The sequence below is a fragment of the Lepus europaeus genome, chromosome 9, assembly GCF_033115175.1.
Source record: "Lepus europaeus isolate LE1 chromosome 9, mLepTim1.pri, whole genome shotgun sequence".
NCBI lineage: Eukaryota > Metazoa > Chordata > Mammalia > Lagomorpha > Leporidae > Lepus > Lepus europaeus.
In genome coordinates this window covers 76,743,333-76,769,757 of record NC_084835.1, presented here as the reverse complement: position 1 = coordinate 76,769,757, position 26,425 = coordinate 76,743,333, and positions in this window count along the sequence as shown.

Here is a 26,425-nt window from a genome sequence, read left to right as displayed (position 1 = left end):
CTTAGTGTGTATTAAGTTGATCTTCTGTATTTAAAGATAATTGAAAATGAATCTTCATGAAGAATGGGATGGGAGAGGGAGTGGGAGATGGGATGGTTGCATGTGGGAGGGAGGTTATAGGGGGCAAAGCCACTATAATCCAAATGTTGTACTTTCGAAATTTCTATCTATTAAAGTAAAAAAAAAAAAAAGTACCTTGGTTCAGTTCCTGGATCCAGCTCCTGATCACATCTTTCAACCAATATAGACCATGGGAAATAGTGGTGACGGCTCAGATAATTGGCCCACATGGACTTAGATTGAGATCCCAGCTCCTGACTCCTCCACAGTCCCAGCCCGAGCCATTGAGGGCATCTGGGGAATGAAGTATCAGATGGTAACTCACTTTTTCTCTTTCTCTCTTCTCAAATAATATATATTTTTAGATTATTGATATAAAAGAAACTGAGATGTGATAACAGCAACAAATGCATTAATTATGGAAACAAGAACTGTTGTATTCTTTATATTGGAATACCAAGTGATGGGAGAGCATAAAAGTTCAATTGTGGGCTTGGGAAAACTAAAAGCCAGTCAATATTATTAGCATATAATGAACATGATATATATATGAAGCACTGTATTAAGGGCTTGACATACATTAACATATTTCTCATAACAAATCAAGATGGTACATATGGGCATTATATGTGGGATATTCAGAAAGTTCATGGAAAATGTATACTATGAAAAAAATTAGGTTTTCAAGGTTTGCATAGATTTCAAAGTTTTTTTTTTTTACTAAATTATACTTTTTTTCTTTTAATACCATTTCCATGAATTTTTGAAATTGCATCCTGCATTATTTACGACAAGGAGTATAACTATCTAATACAAGGCCAAGCAACTTGTGAGTAGCGTAACTTGGACTCAAACTCAGCTCTATCTATCATCAAAGTTAATCATTATAACAACTACACTCTCCAAGTTTGCTCTATGTTGTCTTGGTCAAAATAAGGCATGATAAATGGAAGATCAACTTCAGAGCCACAATTGGGAAAAAGAAGCTGAGTGGAAAATGTGGAGTTCTGAAAGAGTTCATGAATTCTTGATTAATAAGAATCAGTCAGCACATCTATTGGTGACATCTACCATCCATGACACAAATTAAGATATTAGAGGATATTGAAGATAAAAATAATCTTCAAAAATGTAGAAGATTTAACTTCTAAAAGTTCACAAATAAACTGAGTCATTACCCATATAAAAATGAAAAGTTAAGAGCTGGTTCATATATTTCTTCTATATGTTTTGCCAGGACATATTGGACATGTCTTCTTTTGTTTGGCATTTTAATACTTTCTGCATTTGTTTTTCCCACTATTTCATGATTTTCAACTATTTAAAATTAACTTATTCTATAAATTTTATCCAACTAATTTCTTTTGGCTTATTTTGTTATTTTTCTCTCTATTTGAATTCTATGCTTATATTTTTTCATTCTTTGTAGGTGGCAATATGAATCACTACAATCATATTATGTGTTTTAAGACTTAAGATACTAAGAAACAACTTGCAATTCTACTTGTAGAATCTACCTTCCAGGCCAGCGCTGTGGCTTAACAAGCTAATCCTCCGCCTTGCGGCGCCAGCACACCAGGTACTAGTCATGGTCGGGGCACCGGATTCTATCCCGGTTGCCCCTCTTCCAGGCCAGCTCTCTGCTATGTCCCGGGAAGGCAGTGGAGGATGGCCCAAGTGCTTGGGCCCTGCACCCGCATGGGAGACCAGGAGAAACACCTGGCTCCTGGCTTCGGATCCGCGAGATGCGCCAGCAGCAGCGGCCATTGGAGGGTGAACCAACGGCAAAGGAAGACCTTTCTCTCTGTCTCTCTCTCTCACTATCCACTCTGCCTGTCAAAAAAAAAAAAAAAAAAAGAATCTACCTTCCATCTAGAAATAAACATAGATGTGCACAAAGATAAAAACATAGATGTGCTTCAAGGATATTCACCACAGAATTTTTAATAGTGAAGTCTTGGAAACCACTTAATTATCTATAAAGGGCTTGCTTAAATAACAACCAATGTCTGTGCCTTAAGAAACTAATTTTTCTTTCTAAAAATTCTTCTTTCTAGGGTGAGGCCAAGAATGTTCTCAAGACCTCACTAGATTCCTCTCCACACACTTCCCCAGTTTCTCCAGGACGTCCTGGTTGACCCTATCTGACTTTCTCCCAGTGTTGGAACTCATTGTATTGTGTGAATTTTTTTTCTCCTGGCATGCTTATTCTCCCAAGATCTAGATTTTGACAGTAAAAATCATAGCTTACTCATTTTTTCATCCTTATTTAGCAGTATACTAGAAATTGTGTTAGCAAGATATTAGGTATTATATGAGTTTTTGACATTCAACACTATTGGATGAATAAATGAGAGAATGTGTGTTGGTTGAAAAACATCTTTGATGACACTGAACAAAACTAGAACAAAAAAATACAGTTAGTAGCAACTTACACTTTTTCTTAGGATAACTTATTCTGATCAGATAAACATTGATTTTGTTTTCCTAATTAGACAAGTAAAATTGGCTTAGTCTAAAAAACAGATGCATCACAGAGAATACAATATGAATTTCCCATAATTCCAGAAGTTTTTTGTTCATTTTCTGCCTGTCCTTTTTTTCTAAGAAAAAGTACATAGAGACAGAAGATAAATGTTTAATAGAGAGATGGATACATAGATATAAAAATCAATGAATAACAAATAAACAAATAAACTGTTTTTATGAACTTGACAAGTTCTTAAATAATATTCCAAAATGTTTGGTCTTCAGGTTTACACTTACAAAGGCATGTTTCATTTGAAAATATTTACAAATAGATTTCTCTTATTATTTTATGTTTCAAGCAACTTGCAACGTAGAAACATATTCATAGTGTAGAAGTTTTTCACTATTTAAGTGAAACTTTTTTAAAATGTTCTCTGATGATTAAATTGTATTTTAGGTAATTTCACAACTTCATCCTCAATCAGCTACTTGGTTCCACAGGCCTCCTTTTTCAGAAAATGTTAGAGATTTCTTGATCTCACTAGTAATTTACATAATAATTGAAGGTTTAGTGGTAACAGACAACATTAAACATGTCAGTATGTACCAATTTGTCAACTTCATGTTGACAGGAGAGCCAGTGGAAGTTCTAACTAGTCTTTGGTTTATGTAGTAATTAATATCAAATTTACAGAAACCTAAACACTCACTAGGAGTTCTGTGACTGTCTTGAGATTTAGACCTTCAGGTTTATTTAAAAAAAAAAAAGATTTATTTATTTACTGGAAAGGCAGAGTTACACAGAGAGAGAAAGAGAGGCAGAAAGAGAGAGAGGTCTTCCATCCGCTGGTTCACTCCCCAGATGGCCGCAACAGCCAAAACTGTGCCTATCCAAAGTCAGGAGCCAGGAGTTTCTTCTAGGTCTCCCACATGAGTGCAGGGGCCCAAGCACTTGGGCCATCTTCTACTGCTTTCCCAGGCCATAGCAGAGAGCTGGATTGGAAGTGGAGCAGCCAGGATTCAAACCCGGGCCTATGTGGGATGCTGGCACTGCAGGAGGTGGCTTTATCTGCTATGCCACAGCGCAGGCCCCAACCTTCAGGTTTTGTTAATGTCTTTTGTCTCAGTAGCTACAAGGGCTGTTGGCCTTTTTATCTGGTCCAGGCCAAATATAAAATCCTAAGTTTTTACTCATTGCCAAAAGAAAGTCAGCTATACAAAGCATGTTAGATAGCTGTATATTTTATTTAAAAATCGTCAAAAAGGGTGTATATTGTGGTGGAGCAGGTTAAGTAGTAGCTCGGGATGCCCAACATCCCATATCAGGGTGCCTGGGATCAAGTGCCACCTCTGCTTCAAGTCCAGCTTCCTGTTTAATGTATACTCTGAGCAGCAGCGGGTGATGATTCCAGTACTTGGAACTTTTCCACAAAGGAGGTCCTCGGTGGATTTCTTGGCTCCTGGCTTCCTTCTTGTCCAAACCCAGCTATTGCAGTAGGCAGAGAGTGAACCAGTAGATGGATGCTCGCTCTCTCTCTCTCTCTCTCTCTCTCTCTTTCTCTCTCGTACTCTCCTTTCAAGTCAATGAAAATAAGCTTTTAAAAATTGACCAAGGAGGTTGTGGAGGGCATTATGGTCTCAACTGACAGTTGTTGCTATAATAGGCTGAAAATTTAGATAGAAATCAAATCACAGAAACCAACATCTTGGTGTTGTAACAGAATTGCTCAAAGGACTTTTTGAAAAATAAAGCAAAACAGAAATATTGTGCCCACTCCAAATTTTTCTATCAATGTAGAGGATACTGAGGTCAGTTGGCATTTTAAAGATGAAAACCACTGATTGCTGTGCATACTTAAACTTTAAGAACATGTTAGGGAGCCGGCACTGTGGTGCAGTGGATTAAAGCCCTGTCCTGAAGTGCTGGCATCCCGTATGGGCACCGGTTCTAGTCCCGGCTGCTCCTCTTTCAATTCAGCTCTCTGCTATGGCCTGGGAAAGCAGTAGAAGATGGTCCACGTCAGAGACCCAGAAGAAGCTCCTGGCTCCTGGCTTCTGATCACCGCAGCTCCGGCAGTTGGTGCCATCTGGAGAGTGAACCAGTGGATGGAAGACCTGTCTCTCTGTCTCTACCTCTCTCTGTAACTCTGTCTTTCAAATAAATAAAATAAATCTTAAAAAAAAAAAAAGTTAGCCGGGGGGGCCAGCATTGGTGCATAAAATGTAAAGCTGTTGTGTGACACTGGCATTCTATATGATTCATGTCCTGGCTGTTCCACTTCCCATCTTTCTCTCTGCTAATGGCCTGGGAAAAGCAGCAGAAGACAGCTCAAGTTCTTGGGCCTCTGCCACTTACATGGGAGACCCAGATAAAGCTCCTGGCCCCTAGCTTTGGCCTTGTGCAGCCCTGACTGTTGCAGCCACTTGGGAAGTGAACCAGTGGATGAAAGATTCTCTCTCTCTCTCTCTCTCTCTCTGTAACTCTGACTGCTTGTTGATTGTCAAATGAAAACAAATCAAACTTATATAATGAGATACTTTATTAGAAAAGACCAGTGCAATAGGATAAAGGAGACTGTTATAATGAGAATACTCTGATAGTGGGATGCATCTGCCAGTCTCAAAGGTGAGGCAGAAGAAAGATTCTTTAATAGGAAGGGGGAAACAGATTAAGCAGAATCTAGTACAGGGGAGTAGGATGAGCCAGTGACATCGTCAGATAGTAAAGCAGGAAATACTTTCTTTGTACTTATGTAAGGGGTTATTCAGGAACAATTATTCAACGTTCAATTTTACTCCTGGCTCATTGAGTATGAGTCAAAGCTAAGTGGCCTGAAGAAAGGAAAGAAGTGTCATTAAAGCTTGCTCATGTTATGAGGAATTTTGTCCACATTGGTCAGCAAGAACCAACAGATCATGTTCTATTCATCAGGAAAATGTCTTTTAGGTTCAAATTTTTGAGAAACATTGCTCATCTTATTTATGAGGAGTGATGCTATGCTTCTTTCAATGAAATCCATTTCAATTTAAAACAAGGTTCATTTTTTTTTACCCTCAGAAATACTAACTGCTATCTAGAAGTTATGTTAAATAGGAGTATAGCATAGTTGTTCTGGCTCTGATTTTTTTTTTTATGATAGAAACTACTGGTTATTTTTGAATGCCCTTGATTGTGAAGAACTGACTCACTTTTATATCTCAAGAACTAAGATGGAAGAAAATTTATAGTTAGAGCTGACCTTATCATGCTTAGAGAAAGGAAGACACTACTATATTAAAAGTGGCACCTTTCAGAAAGGAGCAGATTCACACTCATTCCACTCTTTAAAAATTGCTATTTTATATGATGTGATAAGAAGAAAAAGCAGTTAACATTTTGAAATAGCATCATGCAGAAGGAACTACTACAATGACAAAATTGCAGTCCTTGTTCTGATATTTGTTAACCTAGAACAGGAGTGAGTTCACATAAATATTCTGAAGTCTTGTTTTATTTCTGGGGAAAAAATGAGGATAATAATATGTGCCTTACCAACTACTTGCAGTGTTGTAAAGACAGAGATAATGGAATTAAAAGAAATTTTATAATCTGTAAAATTGGAATAGCAATGCAATGTGTTATTATAGATACTAAAGAGTATTCCACCAACATGTAAAATGAGTTAGCTGAGGATATACAACTTTGTATAGTGTTTGCCTTCACCTGCTTTAAAATTTTAAGTTGTGAGCATCATTGTATTTCACTGGAATTGGAATACAGACTTCAATCTCAAATTCTTTGATTTTTTTTTAAAGTACCTCCCCCTTCTTCAAACTAATTTCACAAAACTTGCCAAAATCAAGGGGTTTATATGTTAGTAAGTAACCATAATTTAATTTTTTAATTAGCTGTGTATACAGGTGTGAGCACTACATATGCCACATAAAAAGTGGTCATTTCTTTAATTAAAGTGTGTGTTTTTAAGTAATCGTCAATTCATGTGCAATTGTATTGCAAGAAATAATACAGAGATCTTATATACACTCCACCCAATTTCCCCAGTGATTCAATCTAGCAAAATTATACTACAGTATCAAAACTAGGACGTGGCCGGCGCCGCGGCTCACTAGGCTAATCCTTCACCTGTGACGCCGGCACCCCAGGTTCTAGTCCCGGTTGGGGTGCCGGGTTCTGTCCCGGTTGCTCCTCTTGCAGTCTAGCTCTCTGCTGTGGCCTGGGAGGGCAGTGGAGGATGGCCCAAGTGCTTGGGCCCTGCACCCACATGGAAGACCGGGAGGAGGCACTTGGCTCCTGGGTTCGGCCGCAGCGCGCAGGCCGTAGCCGCCATTTGGGGGGTGAACCAATGGAAGGAAAACCTTCCTCTCTGTCTCTCTCTCTCTCACTATCTAACTCTGCCTGTCAAAAGAAAAAAACAAACAAACAAAAAAAACTAGGATGTTAGCATGGATACAATTGTGGTGCACCACATTTCTGTTACAGGATCCCTTTTGCAGCTACTTTTCTCCAAATCCAACCCACCCTGTAGCCCTTGGCAACCACTAATCTATTCTCCATTCCTATATTTTGTTATTTCAAGAATGTTTTAGAAATTCTAATATATAAATTAAATGTTTTTTTTTTAACTTACAGTATGTCATCTTTTAGGATTGACATCTGGGTAGTTTCCCATTTGGGGCTATTATAAAGAAACTGCCACAAACATTTGTGCACAGTTTCTGAGTGAACTTAAGTTTTCCTTTCTTGTAATCTTATGAAGAATGCAACTGCTAGTTCAAATGGTAGTAGTAGGTTTCATTTTTCCCCCATAACCATCCCTTCTCCTACTCCCTCTCCTATCCCATTCTTCATTAAGATTCATTTTTAATTATCTTTATATTGTTTTTGCTTTAAGGCGAGAGACTGTTTCCAGAATGGCTGTACCAGTTTGCATGGTCACCACAGTACATGACAATTTCAGTTTCTCTGTATTGTCACCAGTACTTAGTGTTGCAAGTTTCATGTATTTCATATATATAGATTTAGAAACATAGTGACACATCATCTCCTACCCTCCCCCCACCCATGCTCTAAATCTTCCTCCTCCTCCCTCTCATGTTCTCACTCTTAATTTTTACAAAGATCTATTGTCAGTTTACCTAATGTTTGTATAGTTACCCTACACTAATTAAAGAGTTCAACAAGTAGTATGAGGAAAAAAAAAAAAAGTGATCCTAGAAATAAGGACTGTAAACAATCATTAAATCTTAAAATATCTAAGCACATTTACACATATTTTTAAACACCAAACAAGTAGTGACAAATTCTTTCAATTTATGTTTGTTGTATTTGTAGGGTACATTATTCTGGGTTGACGGATTTTTTTTCTCTCAAAACTTGGACCATATCTTACCATTCCCTTATAGCCTGCAGTGTTTCTGATGAGAAGTCAGCTGTGAGTCTAATTGAAGATCCTCTGAAAGTAATCTGGCATTTTTCTCAGGCACATTTTAGAATCATTTCTTTATGTTTTACTGTGGAAAGTTTGACTATAATGTGTCATGGTGAATATCTTTTCTGGTCATGTCTGTTAGGAGTTCTGTGTGTTTCTTCTACTTGGACATTCCTTTCTTTCTCCAAATTGGGGAATTTTCATGTAATTATTTCAATAAATTTGCCTTCTAGTCCATTCTCTCTTTCCACACCTTCCTGAACTCCTAAGACCCGTATATTGGGTCTTTTGATAATATCCCACCTATCTCCAACTATCTCCAACACTGTTTTTATCTTCTTTTTTTTTTTTTTTTTTTTTTGGTTTGACTGTTAGATTTCCAAAGACTTTTTTTCTAGTTCAGATATTCTTTCTTTTGCCTCACTAAATCTGCTGTTATAGCTTTCCATCACATTTGTTATTTGATCTATTTAATTCTTCGTTTCTAATATTTCATTTTGATTTCTCTTTAAAATCTCAATTTCATGGGAAATTTTTTTTTCATATCTTGTATGGTTTTCTTCAGTTTGTGGATTTGCTTCTAATTGATTTTGAATAGTCCTCTGATTAATTATTTGAATTCTGGTTCTTGCATTTCCTCAATCTCTGTATCTATACGGTTTTAATATTGAAATTTTGTTGTTTCCTTGGGGGGTCATGGTTTCTTCCTTATGCTTGTTTCTTGTGTTTCTGCATTTTTTAGACATTTGAGGGTTGACATTTGTTTTTGTTTCTCAGATGGTTTGTATCATGAGTTATGCCTTTGTGTCTTAGTGGGATGTCTGCACTTTCAGTGAATATTAAGAGGTATGTTGTTGGTAAAGCCGGGGAGCTCTGGTCAGTGCTCCAGGGTAAAACCCAAGTTGGGCATGGTAGATTTCAAGGCCTTGGTGTTAGCCCTCTGAGTGTTCCATGCCTCAATATTTACCACACAAATAATCTGCACAGTCCTCCCTGTGAGCACAGTAAGTATGTGGACCTGCTCTCAGAAACTGACCAAAGACCCAGCTAATCTCTACAATTTTTCATGTAACCGCTGAGTTCCCACGGTCTGAGCATACAAGGCTGCTACAGTTGCTCTGTGCATAGGTTTCTGTTTGTCCTGCCAGCCTGCCCAGTCAACAGAGAGGCAGATGTTCCCCCAGATAGCTCTGCCTGGGTCTTGATCCTTGGAGGTTGCGGGTGCCTCATCGTCCTACGTGGCTGTCCAGCCACTTCCCAGTCAGGTTCACAGTGGGGACTGCAGATTGTTTCCATTGTTTGAATCTGTGGATCACACAGGTACACAAAAAGCCATTGGCCAAATGTTGCTCTGCCATTGCCACCAGTAATGCAGTGAAGGTGGTATCCTGTCTCAGTCAGTTACTGTGTGTGCGCACAAAGTCTTCAACAGCTGCAGGCCAAACCCCAAATGGTTTCCCTTCTTTCTCTTCTGGGCAGTGGACACTACTGTGGGAAAGTCAGGGCTAAACAAATGTGACTTCTCTACTTCCACTGGGTCCATGGGCAACTGCTAGCCCCTAGGGCTCCAATCCAGATTCACACCATGCTCTCACCCTGGTTATATCACCACCAGTTGTTGCAGTCCATCCTCACCTCCGTCTCCAACCTGCCTCCTGCTGCAGCTCTCAGCCCCTGCAGTCATGCACTGCACCCACGTTCTTGCTGTGTGTCTGCACCCTCCGCACAGGTCCATGGGATTCCGTCTCCTCTAAGAGGATTTCCAGTGTGGTTTTCTCTCCAATTTTCCCAAAGATCCCTTTATTTCACTGTTTATCCCTAGTCTAGCACATCTAGTCACTCATTAATCCACCATCTTAGAATCTCCCTCTCATAATTTCTTTACGTAGTCTTCAGTTGATGGACATTTGGGTGGATTTCATATCAGCTATTGTGAATTGAGATTGAGCTGTAATAAATATGAGGGTATAAATAACTCTTTCATATACTGATTTCATTTTCTTTGGGTAAATTCCCAGGAGTGGGATGGCTGAATCATACAGTAGTTCTATATTTAGATTTTTTTTAGTATCTCTCTACTGTCTTCCTCAGTGGCTGTAACAGTTTACATTCCCACCAAAAGTGGATTAGGCTACTTTTTCAACCACATCATCATCAGCATTTGTTGTTGAATGATTTCTGTATGAAAGCTATTCCAACGGAGGTGAGGTGAAGCCTCATTGTGGTTTTCATTTGCACTTTCCTGATGGCTAGTGGTCCTGAGCATTTTATCATGTGGTTGTGGGCCATTTGAACTTCCTCTCTTGAGAACTGCCTGATAAAGGTCTTGCTTCATACTTCTACATATGTAGATCCAGTTTTCCCAAAATCATTTGTTGAAGAGACTATCCTTGCTTCAAGGATTTATTTTATCAAAGATAAGTTGTTTATAGATGCCTGGGTTGATTTCTGGAGTTTCTATTATGTTACATTGAATTATAACTGCCCTACAGTATGTCTTGAAATCTGTATTGTAGTGCCTCTGGCTTCGTTTTTGTTGTATAATATTGGTTTAGCTATTCAAGATCTCCTATGCTTTCATATGACTTTTGGCATCTTTTTTTATATCTGGGAAGGATGTCCTTGGTATTTTGGTTGGCATTCAATTGACTCTGCAATTGCTTTTGGTAGTATGGACGTTTTGATGATATTGAGTCTTCCAATCAATGAACATGAAAGATTTTTCCATTTTTTTGGTATCTTCTACTCCTTTAATGCTTTGTAATTTCCACTGTAGAGGTCTTTAATATTTGTAGCTATTGTGAATGGGATTGATAATTCAGTACTAATTTTAATACTCCAATTTTTCACATTTAGAGGGTTTCACTGGAGAATGCTAAGAAATATGAATGAAGAATCAACATTTTAAAATACACCATCTTCTCATCACTGCATGAGACTTTCTTTGGGATAGAGCATATGCTAGGCCATAAAGCAATCTCAGCAAATTAAAAAAAAATTGAAACCATACCATGCATCTTCTCTGACCACAATGGAATGAAGCTGGAAATCAACACTCAGAAATCTCTAGACCATCTGCAACCACATGAAAAATGAACAACATATTCTTGAATGAATAGTGGATCACAGAAAAAATCAAAACATAAATTAAAAAATTTCTGGAAACAAAGATGACAATACATCATTCAGAGGGAAGTTTAGGCAATCAGTGCCAACATGAAGAAATTGTAAAGGCACCAAATAAATGAACTATCACTACATCTCAAGGACCTAGAAACTCAACATCAAACAAAACCAAAAATTAGTGATAGTAAAGAAATAATTAAGGTTAGAGAAGAAATGAATAAAATTAAAATGAAACAAAACAAACAAAATATCATTGAAGAGATGATTTTTTGATAAAATAAACAAAATTGACAAACAATTGACCCAATTAATAAAAAAGAGGGAGAACACTCAAATCAATAAAATCAGAGATGAAGAAGGAAATGTAACATCAGATAACACAGAAATAAAAAGAATCATCAGAAACTCCTAAAAAGAACTTTATGCTGACAAATTGGGAAACCTAGAAGAAACAAGAGAGATTCTTATACACATACAATCTACCAAAACTGCATCATTAAGACATAGAAAATCTAAACAGACCAATAGCCAAGATGGAAATTGAATCAGTAATAAAGATCCTCCTAACAAAGCAAATCCTAGGACTGAATGGCTTCAGTGTTGAATTCTACCAGACATTTTAAGAAGAAATCATTCCAGTTCTTCTCAAGGTATTCGAAACTATTGAAAAGGAGGGAATCCTCCTGAACTCCTATGAAGCTGCATCACCTAAATTCCTAAGCCAGTAAAAGATATGACAGAGAAAGAGAACTATAGACTAATATCCCTGATGAACATAGATGTAAAAATCTTCAACAAAATATTAGCTAATCAAATTCAATAACACAACAGAAAGATCATTCACCTGGATCAAGTGGGATTTATCCTTGGTGTTCAGGGATGGTTCAACATTCGCAAATCAATAAATGGGATATGTCACATTAACAAACTGAAAAACAAAAACCATACAGTTGTCTCAATAGATTCAGAGAAAGCATTTGATAAAATACAACATCTTTTCATGATGAAAACCTTAAGCAAATTGAGTACAGAAGTACTATTCCACAACACAATCAAGGGAATTTATGACAAATCCATGGCCAGCATCTTTTTGAATGGGGAAAAGCTAGAAGAATCCCTCCTAAGATCCAGTACCAGAAAAGGAAGCCCACTCTCACCATTGCTATTCAATAAAGTCCTGAATCTTTAGCCAAGCAAGAAAAAGAAATCAAAGAGAAACAACTTGGAAAGGAGGAAATCAAACTATTCCTATTTGCAGATGACATGATTCTATATATAGGGGGTCCAAAAGACTCCATGAAATTCATAAAAGAGTTTGGTAAATTGGCAAGATATAAAATCAACACAGAAAAATCAATAGCCTTTGTATACACAGGCAATGTCATGTCTGAGAAAGAATTTCTAAGATCAGTCCTAGTCACAGTAATTCCAAAAATAATTAAATACTTTTTAATTTTTTTTATTTTTTATTTAATAAATGTGAATTTACCAAGTGCAACTTTTGTATTATTGTGGCTTCCCCCCCCCAACCTCCTTCCCTCCCGCGGCCCTTCCCTCTCCCCCTCCATCTCCCATCCCACCCTACATCAAGTTTCACTTTCAATTATTTACGAAAAATAATTAAATACCTTGGAATAAATTTAACCAAGGATGTCAAATATCTCTATGATGAAAATTACAAAACACTGAAGCAAGAAGTAGGAGACCTTAAAAAATGGAAAAATCTTCCATGTTCACAGATCAGAATAAACATCATTAAAATGTCGATACCACCAGAAGCAATTTACAATTTCAATGCAATCCCAATCAAAAACCGACAACATTCTTTTCAGATCTAGAAAAAAAAATGCTAAAATTCATATGGAAGCATAAGCGTCCGAGAATAGCTAAAGCTATCTTATACAACAAAAACAAAGCCAGAGGCATCACAATATTTGATTTCAACTCATACTACATGGCAGTTATAATCAAAACAGCCTGGTATTGGCACACAAATAGACTTGTAGATCAATGGAACAGAGTAGAAACTCCAGAATCCATCAATGCATCTAAAATTAATCCCTGGCACAAGAACAGTCTCTTTAATAAATCATACTGGGGAAACTGGATCCACATGCAGAAGTATGAAACTAAACCCATACCTTACAGCTTACACAAACCCACTCAAAATGGATCAAAGACCTAAATCTAGGATCCAATACCATCAAATTACTGGAGAATATTGAGAAACTCTGCAAGACATTGGTATACGCAAAGACTTCTTGTAAAGACCCCAGAAGTACAGGCAATCAAATCCAAAATTGACAAATGGTATTACATCAAGCTGAGAAGCTTCAGCACTGCAAAAGAAGCACTCAGCTAAGTGAAGAGACAATCGACTGAGTGGAAGAAAATTTTTGCTAACTACACAACTGATAAAGGGTTCACATCCAGAATCTATAAAGAATTCAAGAAAGTCAACACAAAACAAACCATCCAGTTAAGAAATGGACAAAGGACCTGAACAGGTATTTTTCAAGAGAAGAAATTCAAATGGCCAACTGATACTTGAGAAATTGGTCCAGATCACTAGCCATCAACAAAATGCAAATCGAAACTATATTGACTCCAGTTAGAATGGCTCTCATACAGAAATCAACAAACAACAAATCCTGGTGAGGATGTGGGGAAAAAGGTACAATGGTCAACTGTTAGTGGGAATGTAAACTGATGCACCCACTGTAGAAGACAGTATGAAAATATCTCAGAAATCTGAATATAGACCTACAATATGATCCAGCCTTCCCACCCCTGGGATTTCACCTAAAGCAAAAGAAATCAGCATGTGAAGGTTATCTTTACCCCTATGTTCATGCAGCACAACTCACAATAGTGAAAATATTGAATCAACCCAGATGTCCATCAACTGTTAATACAGAGTACTAGTCAGGTGTAAAAAAAAAAAAAAAAGAAAAGAAAAAGAAAAGGAAATCCTGTCTTTTGCAACAAAATGGATGCAATGGAAACCATTATACTTAGTGAAATAAGCCAGTCCCCAGAAGATAGATACCATATGTTTTCCTTGATGTGAGGTAACTCATAGAGTACCTGAACTATAATGTATTAGAGTGAAATAGACAAGAGATTCAATGATTGTTTACAGCCTTTGTCTCTTCTGTTGAGGAAGTGGGTTTTATTTTTTCATTTTTTCTTCATATTGTTTGTTAAAATTTTTACTTAGTGTATTATTAGCTTTATGATCAATAAGTAATTTGAAAATAGACCTCTGTAAAAATTAATAGTGGAATGTGAGAGGCAGGAGGAGTAATTGTGGGAGCATAGAGATCTTAGAATAAAATAAGAATGGGAATGGGAAAAGAAGGAGGAAGAAGGATGGGAGTGTGGTTGTGATGGGTGGTACGGTGGGAAGAATCATTGCATTCCTAAATTTGTATTTATGAATCACATGTAAATAAAATTGAAAATATATTGAATACTTATCCACATCCTTAATAATTAGATTAATATCTCTATGGCATGTTTCTGATTGAGTGAATTGTGCTAGTTTATTTTTTTAAATGATCTGTCCAAATTCACAGATTTTCTTTTGTTTTCCTATTTTATGTTTCAATTGTTTCAATAATATCTGCTTTTATCTCTTTTTGTTATTATAAGTGTCATTCTGATTGCCTTGTGTTTATTCTGTTTTTATTTTCTAGCTTCTTAAGGTGGGAACTTTGATTATTGATTAATAACTTTTCACTTTTATTACTGTTTTACATTTAATACTTTAAATCTATTTGTAAAAGTTGTTTTAGCTGCATCTCACAAATGTTGACATGTTGTATGCTCATTGTCATTTATATATTTAAAATTTTTTTCTTTAAGATTTTCTCTTTGAAAATTGTGTAGTTCGGGGCCAGCGCCGTGGCTCACTTGGTTAATTCTCCGCCTATGGCACCAGCATCCCATATGGGCACCGGTTCTAGTCTCGGATGCTTCTCTTCCAATCCAGCCTCTGCTGTGGCCCGGGAGGACAGTGGTGGATGGCCCAAGTGCTTGGACTCCTGCACCCACATGGGAGACCAGGAAGAAGCACCTGGCTCCCGGCTTCGGATCCGCACAGTGCCAGCTGTAGCGGCCATTTGGGGAGTGAACCAACGGAAGGAAGACACTTGTCTCTCTCTCTCTCTCTCTCACCGTCTATAACTCTACCTGTCAAATAAATTTAAAAAAAAAAAAAAAAGAAAAAGAAAATTGTGTAGTTCACTTTATAAGTGTTTGGAGAGTTTCCTATTATCACTTTGTTGTTCATTTCTAGTTTGATTCTCTTTTGGTTAGAGTATTTTGTTTTATTTTAGTTCCTTAAAAATTGTTGAGGCTTGTTTATGGCCCAGACAATAGTCAACCTTGGTTTATGTTCACTGGACTCTTGAGTAGATTGTGTGTTTTGCTTCTGTTGTGTGAAGTATACTATAAACACTAATTAGATCCTTTGATTCAATGGTATTGTGGAGTTAAGCATCTTTGCTGCTTTTCTGGCTAGATCTTCAAATGTTGTAAGAACAGTAAATGTGATTGTGTAGTACCCATTTATCATTTCAGCTTTATCAGTAATATTTTGTTTCACAAAGTTATAATTGCTGGGTTTATTTATTTCTCCTCCTGTTTTATCAGAATGGCATCAAATGTTGTGAGTTTTCTTGTTTTATATATCCACAATTACGATTGCCATGTCTTACTAGTGGAGAAAATTTTTTGTCAATTTATAAAGTGCCTCTCTTTCTGGAAATTTTCTTTGCTATTTTATCTGATATTTATAATTATTCCCAGTTTCTTTTGTTTAAAGTTTGTTTGTTACATCTTTTTCCCTCCTTTACTTTCACTCTGCTCACATAATTAAATTTGAGGAGAGTTTCTTTTAGAGAACATAGAGTTGTGGCATGTTTTTAATCACCTTCCCAGTCTATATTTCAATTACTATATTCAAGCATTTACATTTAATATAATTATTGATATAGTAGGGATAAAATCTGCCTTCTTGATTTTACTTTGTTTGTTTTTTTTTTATTTCTACTTTCTTATTCTGCCTTCCTGTGAATTATTTCATAATTTTTAGAATCTCATTTTCATTTAATGTTATTATTATATTTTTGTATACCTTTTAATGGGGCTGTTCTAGATAATACAATATAAATAAGTAATTTGTCATCATCTCAAGGTTCATGATTGTTTCACTAGTTCAAGCGATGTTCATCTACCCTCCTGTTTACAATTTATCTTAAGTATATCCTCTGCATTCATTTAGGACCATTTAAGACAGACTTGCAATTCTTATTGACCATCAATAATAATTTAGAAGATTAATAAAAGGAAATATTGTATTTACCCATATTTTTACTCATTTTCATTTTCTGTCTTTATCATGTTCTAAGACTTATTTTATAATTTCTCATCTGTTAGATAACACACACCCTTAACCATTTTTTCGAGGACATCTATTGACAACAAATTCTCTTGGTTTTCCTTTGTGTGCGAATCTCAATTTTCCTTTCATTCCTGAGTGATGTTTCCATTTTATATAGAATTCTGGGTGGACAGATCATTTCTTTGAGCATTTGATAAATGCTATTTCTGTTCTGGGCTTTATGGCTTCAGATGAGAAATCCGTTGACATTTGAATTGTTTTTCTTCTATATGTAAAATGTTGCTTCTCTCTAGCTGCTTTCAAGAATTCTTTCTCAGTCTTCATTGTTTAGAAACTTACAATGATGTACTAAGGTGGCTTTCTTTGGAGGCATTTTATTTGTAATCCTTTCAGCATCTTAATTCTGTTTATGTATTTTGCCAAAAATGGAAAGTTTCAATTATTATTTCTTTGAATACTTTTTCAGGGCCATTTTCTTTCTTCTCTTTTTCTTGGACTCCCACGCAATGAATATAAATTCCCACAATTCTAGAGGGGCTCTGTTGATTTATTTTAAGAGTCTCTCTCGCTCTCGCTCTCTCTCTCTCTCTTCCCTTGTTACACTGGGTAATTTCTACAATTTTATATTGAAATTACAGATTAGTTCTTCTCTTCTCTCCATTTTGCTATTGCACCTACCAAGTCTGTTTTTTTTTTTTATTTTTGTGTTTTAGATTTTCCAGTTGATTCTTCTTTATACCTTCTCTTAATTTGCTGAGGCTATTTTTAAGTATTTTCATAATTTTACATTGAAAAACTTTGTGGTGTTGGTTTTACAATCTTTTTCAGATGTTTCAAACCTCTCTGCTACTCAGACTAGGCATCTATTGATTATTCACTCATTTTTCATCTTCCTCATTCTTGACAGGATTACTGTTTTTTTCACTTGAAGCCTGAACATTTTGAATACTATACAATGATACCCTAAGTCTTATTTAAAAATTCTCTTTTAGCTTTTGGTTAAGGAGAATATGGAGCACTGTGCTGACACGGCCAAATGTGTTAAGAAGCATGTGCCCCATGCAGTCTTCACAGACCCCTAAAGGAGCAGCTCCTCTTGGTTTCTGGGTGGGGGTCCCCTCTGTTGACATTGTTGGAGGGTTATTAACACAGGGTGGGGAGGGAAATCCAACCCCGTACTCAGCCATCTCTGGCAGGCCTAACCAGGAGCCTAGGAGGATATCTCATGACAGAACAGGGTTGAAAGCTTAAGCTCTTCACTTACCCTTGGCTAGAAGTAGGCAACAGAGACACACAGACACAATTCTTCTGTGATATTTGGCTAAAATAGAGAGAGGATCTATTTTGTTATGCTGTTCTTATCCTGGTCCTTGGGCTAGAGAAAGTAGTCTTTTGTTAGGTCTCTTGTTTTATCTCTGGGTTGCTACGTTTTTAAGTACACGTCTTAGATATTTGAGGCAAAAGAAAACACAGAGAATTAACCTCTGTTGCATTCTATTGTTTCCCAAGTCATAAATTTGTCTACCCTCTACTCTACATTGCTTCAGTCTTCATATATTGCTTTTCAGTATCCAGGGATTTTAGTTATAATTAGTGGGAGGAACAGGAAATAGAATGCCTGATATAAATCATATTAATAATCTGTATATGATTGTACAATCATTACAAAGTCACAGTAAGCCCTCTATTTTAAAATGGAGTTTGTAAATAATTCATGTAGTTTGAGTCACCTCACAAAATGAAGAGTTCCGGGGCTGTTCAGTACAAGCATCAAAATTCTAGAGATTTCTAGGTTCACAGATCTGCATTTCAAAAGCTCAAAATATTCTTGAGAAGAGTAACCGGTCCAGATAGCTCAGGCCACAGGCTGTCATCTGATACCCAGGTTCCGGGTCCTAATGCCAGCTTCCTGATAATGTAACCTCTTGGATGCAGCAGCTGGTGGCTCAGTAGTTGGGTCCTTGCCACCCACTTAGGAAACCCAAACTGAATCCCAGGCTGCTGGCTTCTGCCTGTTCCAGCCTGGCTATTGTGGACATTTGGGGAGTGAACCAGCAGATGGAAGATTTTTTTCTCCCTATTTTTCCTCCTTTCAAATGAAGTACATAATTTAAAAAGAGGATGATCATTCACTATTCCTAAGACTATCCTGTAAAGAATTTGCATAAGATTTAGAAAAAGAAAAATATACATATATACCCTAAATTATATTCTTCAATTTGAAATATGAAAGGATAATGTGATACTTATTTTTTGGTTGCTTTCATTTTGCCATCATTACATAACTTTTTTCATATTTTATATTGCAGGATGCATCACACAAAATAACTGACTAAAAATGTCCCATTTACCAAGATGAACCATGACATAGGTAGCCAAAGGACACATAGCAGTCTGTAGTTTATTGTTTGTAACTGTTGAAGAAGTTCAGTGAGGAATTATAAACTATTTTGAGAGACTACTTACTTAGAGAGGGGGTAAAATAGTCAGGAATGTATAAAATTATAATGCCAATGGGGCTGGTGCTGTGGCCTAATGGGTAAAGCCGCCACCTAAAGTGCCAGTTTGAGTCCAGGCTGCTGCACTTATGGTTCAGCTCTTTGCCTGGGAAAGCAGTGGAAGATGGCCCAAGTCCTTGGGCCCTTGCCCCAGCATGTGAGACCTGGAAGAAGCTCCAGGCTCCTGGCTTCAGACTGCACAGCTCCAGCCATTGCAGCCATCTCGGGGAGTGAACAAACTGATGGAAGATCTCTCTCTCTCTCTCTTTCTCTCTCTCTCTCTCTCTCTTTCTCTGCCTCTTGTAACTCTACCTTTCAAATAAATAAATAAATAAAATATTTTAAAAAATTATAGTACCCAGAACTAAGCCATTTCAATGAGAACAGTTTGTCAACTGAAAGAAAATTCAGATATTCCTGTAAGAAAGGAATGATGAGGAAGGTCATTTACCATATACTTCCTCTGAGCCCAGGAGAGTCAGCCCGCAGCGCTGGCATCCCATATGGGAGCCGAGTTCTAGTCCCAGCTGCTCCTCTTCCAGTCCAGCTCTCTGCTGTAGCCCGGGAGGGCAGTGGAGGATGGCCCAAGTGCTTGGGCCCCTGCACCCACATGGGAGACCAGGAGAAGCACCTGGCTCCTGGCTTAGGATCAGCGCGGTGCCAGCCATAGCAGCCATTTGAGGGGTGAACCAACAGAAGGACGACCTTTCTCTCTGTCTCTCTCTCTCACTGTCTAACTCTACCTGTCAAAATAAGTATAAAAAAAAAAAAAAAAACAAAGAGCACTATGGAAAATAACACTGAGATCTCTCAGAAGACTACACATAGAGTCACTAAATGATACAACAGTACATCTTCCGGATATCTATCCAAAAAGGCTAAGATCCATTTGCAGAGAGATCCTTCACTCCCACATCTGCTGTGGAATTACTCACAGTAGCCAAGATATGGCACCAGTCTGTGTGCCCTTCAATAGATAGTTAAATAGGTGAGGTACAAATACTGAATGTGTTTTCCTGTAGTGAAGTCTAGGAATGTTGATATGATAGAAGCAAAGAGAATACTGGCAGTTACTGGAGACTGGGGACGAAGGTTAGGAAAAATGGAAATGTTGATCAAAGGGTATAAAATTTCAGTGAGGCAAAAGGAATAAACTTTAGTGATCCATTACAGAAGGGTGACTATAACAAATAATAATGTATTTTCTATTTCAAATTTATTAACAGTAGATTAAAAATGTATTCAGTAAAAAAATTAGTACATGGGGACATGGATTTATTAACTAGTTTTATGTAATCACCCTACAATGTGAACATATATTAAAACAACACATTTTACCAATAAAAATATATGCTTGTTATTTAGTAATTAAATGTGAAATGAAGAAATTCAGAGATTAAAATGTTACATCCCAGTTTAATGAAAGCTTTAACCATCGAAGTTTAAAGGAACAGGATATTAAGGCTAATAAAATTTATTAGAAGTCAAAGACAAATATTTCATCAGGTTTTTTAGTGAGTCCTTTCTTACAACATTCTTTCCTACTCTCTGTAACTCAGGAGGTAAGTGCATGTCACAAAATGAACAGAGTAGTTCTGAAGAAAATTTTTCAAAGCAAGCAAAAAGCCTGCTCTTTGTCCTGTTAAGAAGAATAAGACAAAGGTAGCCTCTCCTTGCAGTGTTCATTTTTTTTTTTTTTTTACTTATGGGTGATAATTGTTTTCCATATAACAAATTCAGGAAGTTAGCCACAAGATGTGAGGCATTTTTCCAGGGTGGTGCATAATGTCTTGATGGCTAAAATAATCTCTGTCTCTGGATCTCTACTTGTTTTCCATTTGGATGCTCTTCAATCTGGAATGTACTGAATTGACAGATATTGACTAATTGGGCTTAATGTATCAAAATGGCTTTTAATATTCAGCATGGAGAAAGCACTATTGAAATTAAAAAATATAGCTACTAATATACATCAAGTAAGAGTTAGTGTGAGATGCTTTACATGTTTCCATACCATCTTTTAGCACACAGAGAATATTTAGCAATTGTGATTTGACAACATCGAGGATAATGCATGAAAAGTCTATTTTACTTGATCATAAAGTCCTAAATTAGACTCATATTGAATTGCAAGCAGATTTTTTTCCTGTGATTTATCAAACTGAAATAATTAAATTAGGAAAGTTCCACACTGCTAGAGAGAAATGAATGGAATCACAAGGAGTTGGCAAGCTCACAAGACAAAGTAAAAGCTATTCAGCAAGTCTTCTCCTTCTTCAAACATACTCACCTTCTTTTTATGTATGCATATATTTACACAAGAAATTAATATTTAGTGGTTCAAGGATCTTGTAAAGAAGGTGTGCAGAAACAAAATTCCAAGTTGGAAGGTATGCAGAAACAAAATACCAAGTTGGATAACACCTTATATAACCATCACATACATCAAACAAATAGGTATCCAGAGTAATATCATAAAACATACGTCCTTCCTTCCTTCTCTCCTCCTCAACAATGCTTCCAGAGATTATCAGTGTACTATATTTTGCTTAACACATTGAAAAGTTAAAATCTGCTCAGAAGGTAAATGTTAAGCTTCTTTTTCTAAAGCAAGGTAATAATGTATAATACGTCAATTATTTTGGTGATTATTCAACACACTGAATATGTGTATCAAATCATCCAGTTATACACCCTAAATATGAACTTTTAAAAAACTCAGTATATTTTAAAGAGAAGAGTTTCTTGGAAACTGAACACAGCACCAGTATCACCTAGAAAAATAAAAGTTACTTCTTGGAGGAGGCATTGTGGCAACAAGCTAACCTGCAGTTTGGAACTCCTGAATCCTCTATCAGTGGAGTGCCTGCTGAGTCCTGGCTGCTTTGCATTTCCTATCCAGCTTTCTGCTAATGCACCTGGCAGGTAGAGGATGACGGCTGAAGTACTTAGGTTCCTACCCTCCATGTGGGAGACTCAGATGGAGTTACAGGCTCCTGGCTTCAGCCTAGCCTAGTCTAGGCTCGTGTGGGCATTTGGGGAGTAAACTGGCAATGGAAGTTCTCTGTGTCTCTATCTCTACCTGTCTTTCTCAGACATTCTGTTTTGCAAATAAATAAATAAATATTTTTTAAAGTTCTTATTTTAAATCATTTTATTTTTATATCAAATATGTAGTTATTATTCAAATTCTCTTGATTGTATCAAAGTGATGTGCCTCTTGGCTTACATTTCTTTTCAGTCAGAATTGTTATAAATCCTGTACTTTGTAAAACAACACCAAGCTAAACTCATCCAGCATTTATAAGAACCCCAAGGCCCATTTTATCTCATTCTTTAGCCTGACCCATATGGAAAGTGCATCAAATTGAGAATATGGGGGCAAGAAAGGTGGTTTAGACTTGGTACCTGCTAAATTTCCACAAAGTGTTTGGCAAATTTTTGTGGCCAAGAAGTTCAAATATTTTCTAATAAGTTACCTTGCCAGGAATATGTGGTGCAGACACTGGGAATACCAATCAATTCCACTGCAGATAATACCCGGTTGCAGTTCCATTATAATCAATACAAGTCCCTAAAGTAGCAAATTGAGCTACCTAAGGCCACAATCACTATTTTCACAGTTTTCAAATATGCACTCATATTCTATAGCGTCTTGTTGTCTAGCTGTTGGATTTCCCTTTCATTTTTGGCATAGGAAACATTGTAATGAATACTACAGAACACCCCTTAGCAAATGAGCCTGCAATAAAACAATAACTCTGAATAGAGCTGTGAACAAAATAGAAAATGTTTCTGAGCTAATGAGTACTACTTTGAAAGTTAACCAACAAGCTTTAAGTAATAAGTGAGAAGGTCTCAAGACTGTCTTCATGTCAATGATTCAGCACTAATGAAAGAAGTACAGGTAGCTCTTGCTTTACTTTATAGTCTTCATTTGGCATTGATATAAGAATGCGTCTTCTCACTTTTAGTTTCTAGAGTTATATATTTAAAAATCACATTTCTTTAAAAATTACATTTCCTGTAACTTTACATTTCACCAAATTCACAGCATTGATATGAATAAACTCAAGATTTAAAAATCTGCCTTTAGAATTTGTGTCCCCAAAGTTTATTTTAGGTAGTTAGATTATATCAATATAAATAACATTAAAATTCCACAAAATCATAAGCTTTCAGACTTTTACAGTTATCATCTCTTAATTTTTATGCTTAAAATTACCTCTAGAAAATTATTTAGCTGACACTGTTGACTCCACCTTCCTTTTTCCTCAAGATTTTCTTATTCAAACAAGAGATCTTATTTCTAAATGATCTAAATAAAACTTTCTGTTCATCTTTGCACTGCTCAGTATCTTTGAAGCACCATGCATCTTTTTAAAAATTTATTATTTTCTTTTTTTATTTTTGAAAGGAGGAAGGTAAGAGAGAAAGACAGAAAGACACACACAAAGGTAGCTCCCATTTGCTGGTTCTCTCCCCAAATGCCTGCAACAACCAGGAAGGACTATACCAAAACCAGATTCCAGAACAAAATCTGAATCTCTCATGTGGGTGGCCGAGACCCAATTACTCAAGCTATTACCTGTTGCCTCTCACTTTGCATATTAGCAGAAACCTGGATTGGAAGTGTAGGAGCCAAGACTCAAAATAGCACTTTAATATGGTACACAAGTGCCCAGAGCAGCACCTTAATTGCTGTTGCCAAATGCCCACTTCAGTATCATGCTTCTAAAAGGTAAAAAAAAAAATCATCAAAATACACATAGGAAAAATCTAAAGGCTTGAATAAATGTAATGAGTGTGTTAAAGTATTTGATATATAACATTATGAAATGTTTTGAGTGAGTCTGTTAGAAAATGCCTATTTGTTTCTGTGTCATCTTTCAGTCATATTGATGTATTAGGACTTGCTACCCTAGAATTACAGAACAAGGATTAAGTGAGCATCGATAGAATATTGGTAGGAAGAGCCATCATACCAGGAACAGCTCAAATAAACTGTGTTGTAGTATAATCGTGCCCTGCTCTTTCAGAAGACATTTATTGGTCATACAGATGATAACTGATTTCAGGGACATCTAAAAGACAGCACAGAGCACCTCACAACATCTAAGAAAACAGGAAGATCATAAGTAACCATTTATTTGTATTTTTGTTGCATAACAAGTTATCATAAAATGTAGAATTTGAAAATTTGTAAGTGTCTAACACTCAAATAATCCCAACTGCATGCACACCTTTTTATAAGTAAGATATATCTGCTAATGAATATCCTTCTCATATCTTTCTGATGGGGGGGAGAAAGAAAATTACATAAACTTTTCCCTAAAAAAAAATCACACAGTACTACCCTTAAATTTTAATTTAAAAAGTAACATTAATACCATTACAGAAAATTTCATAAATCTGAAAAAAATCACTTATTTTGTTATGCTATGCAACACAACTTCATTTTTATGTGCTTGCAGTATATATTTATATGCATAAGTGTACTACTTCCAAGGTCACAGTACTAATGTAAATACAATTTTATATCCTTTTTTTCTTTAGCATATACTTAATATTCTCCTGTTCCACAATTATTATTCTATTAGTTTCATAAATCTCATATTCTATTAGAAAAGATTGGTGTAGCCCTATTAATGAGATACTTATACTGATTTCAATTGTTAATTAATGGAAATTCCTTAGACCACCAAGCTATCAGCTACCTTCTCCTTTAATTACACAGAATTTCTAATACACAGAGTTCTATAGAAACACTATTATTGCATTTAAATATGTAATCTAATGTATTGTATCCTGATCTTGTTATTTTCTAAAATTGTTACTCCTTATTAAACTTTTTTCCAGTTGCTGAAAAATTAATTATATTTGGCAATATTTGTCTAATAGTATTCATACATATTTCTATGCAAATAAGAATTTTAAGTCCAAGATATTTTCTTAATTTGCTGAATGATAAACATAAGATATTCTGAATTTAATTGGGAAGACAATCAGCACATGCTATAGACAAGTGACAGAGATGAAAATTTATGCCAGAAGAGAAGTTGTGTAACAAGGAAGACAACCTTGAACTTGATCCAATTTAGAACCCAGAAAAGTTCTAGGAATGTCCCAGAATTAATTTTTCTATTTATCCGGAGTAAGAAGAGACAATTAAGATTAAGAAAAATAAAATGTAAATTAGCATATTTTTAATTTTTCTAAGTAATACTTTAACAATTTCTTAATAACTGCAGGTTTATAAAATCAAATGTGGCATAAGAACATATTTTGTGTCTTTCACATTAAAGAAGAAAGGAATATTTTAGTTTGCTTATTTAACCATAGATTATAAAATGATGTTTAAATTAAAATACAAATGGATAATCATTAAACAAGTGTCAAGCTTGAAAATTGGATATTCAAATTAACATGAAGTTTGGGTTTATGTGCCTCACTTTCCCTATTAACCTGGGAATTCCATCAAAGAAAGATTCATTTTGTATTCCTGTCACTAAGAACACTGGCTGGCACATAAACACTCAAGAAACACTTGCTAAATTAATTTTTTAATTGTCTCCTAATTTGAATAGAAGTTGAGAGTCTCAGGTGACTGAATATGAAACTTGCTTTTCTCTCCCAAACTACTATTTATTTTGCTAGTTTCAACATCCTGAGTGTTCTGACTTTGGCAGCTGACACGTTTAGTCACCTCATGTAACTGGTGTTTCCAGTATTATTTCCTATAATCAATTTAAAAGTATGTCAATTCTAAAATTGGAGACAGTCACACACATAGTGTGTATGTGTGTATCTGTTAGGAACTTAGAATAAAATGGGATAAAAAAATACCCTTGCTCACACATCTCCAATCTTACTCTAAAGTCAACCTCTTTTCAATATTACCATATTTAATTTTTAGATGGGCACTTCTCTAAATAACTAGCTTTTATTAATTTTTCCAGATGTTTTATCCTTAGAGCATATTTACCAATTTGTCACTATGGAAGACTGGATTTTTTTAAAGATTTATTTATTTATTTGAAAGTCAGAGTTATACAGAGAGAGGGGAGGCAGAGAGAGAGAGAGAGAGAGAGAGAGAGAGAGGTCTTCCATCTGATGGTTCACTCCCCAATTGGTCGCAATGGTCAGAGCTGCACCCATCCGAAACCAGAAGCCAGGAGCTTCTTCTGGGCCACCTTCTACTGCTTTCTCAGGCCATAGCAGAGAGCTGGATCGGAAGTTGAGCAGCCAGGTCTAAAACCGACAGCCATATGGGATGCCAGTGCTTCAGGCCAGGGCGTTAACCTGCTGCGCCACAGTGCTGGTCCCAAGACTGGAATTCTTTACATCTGTTTTCCTCTTTCTTCCATGGTTTGAAAGTTACATACTATTTTTAGTGGTTCTGCTAATTCCACTGGAACTTTAACTGATATGTTTAT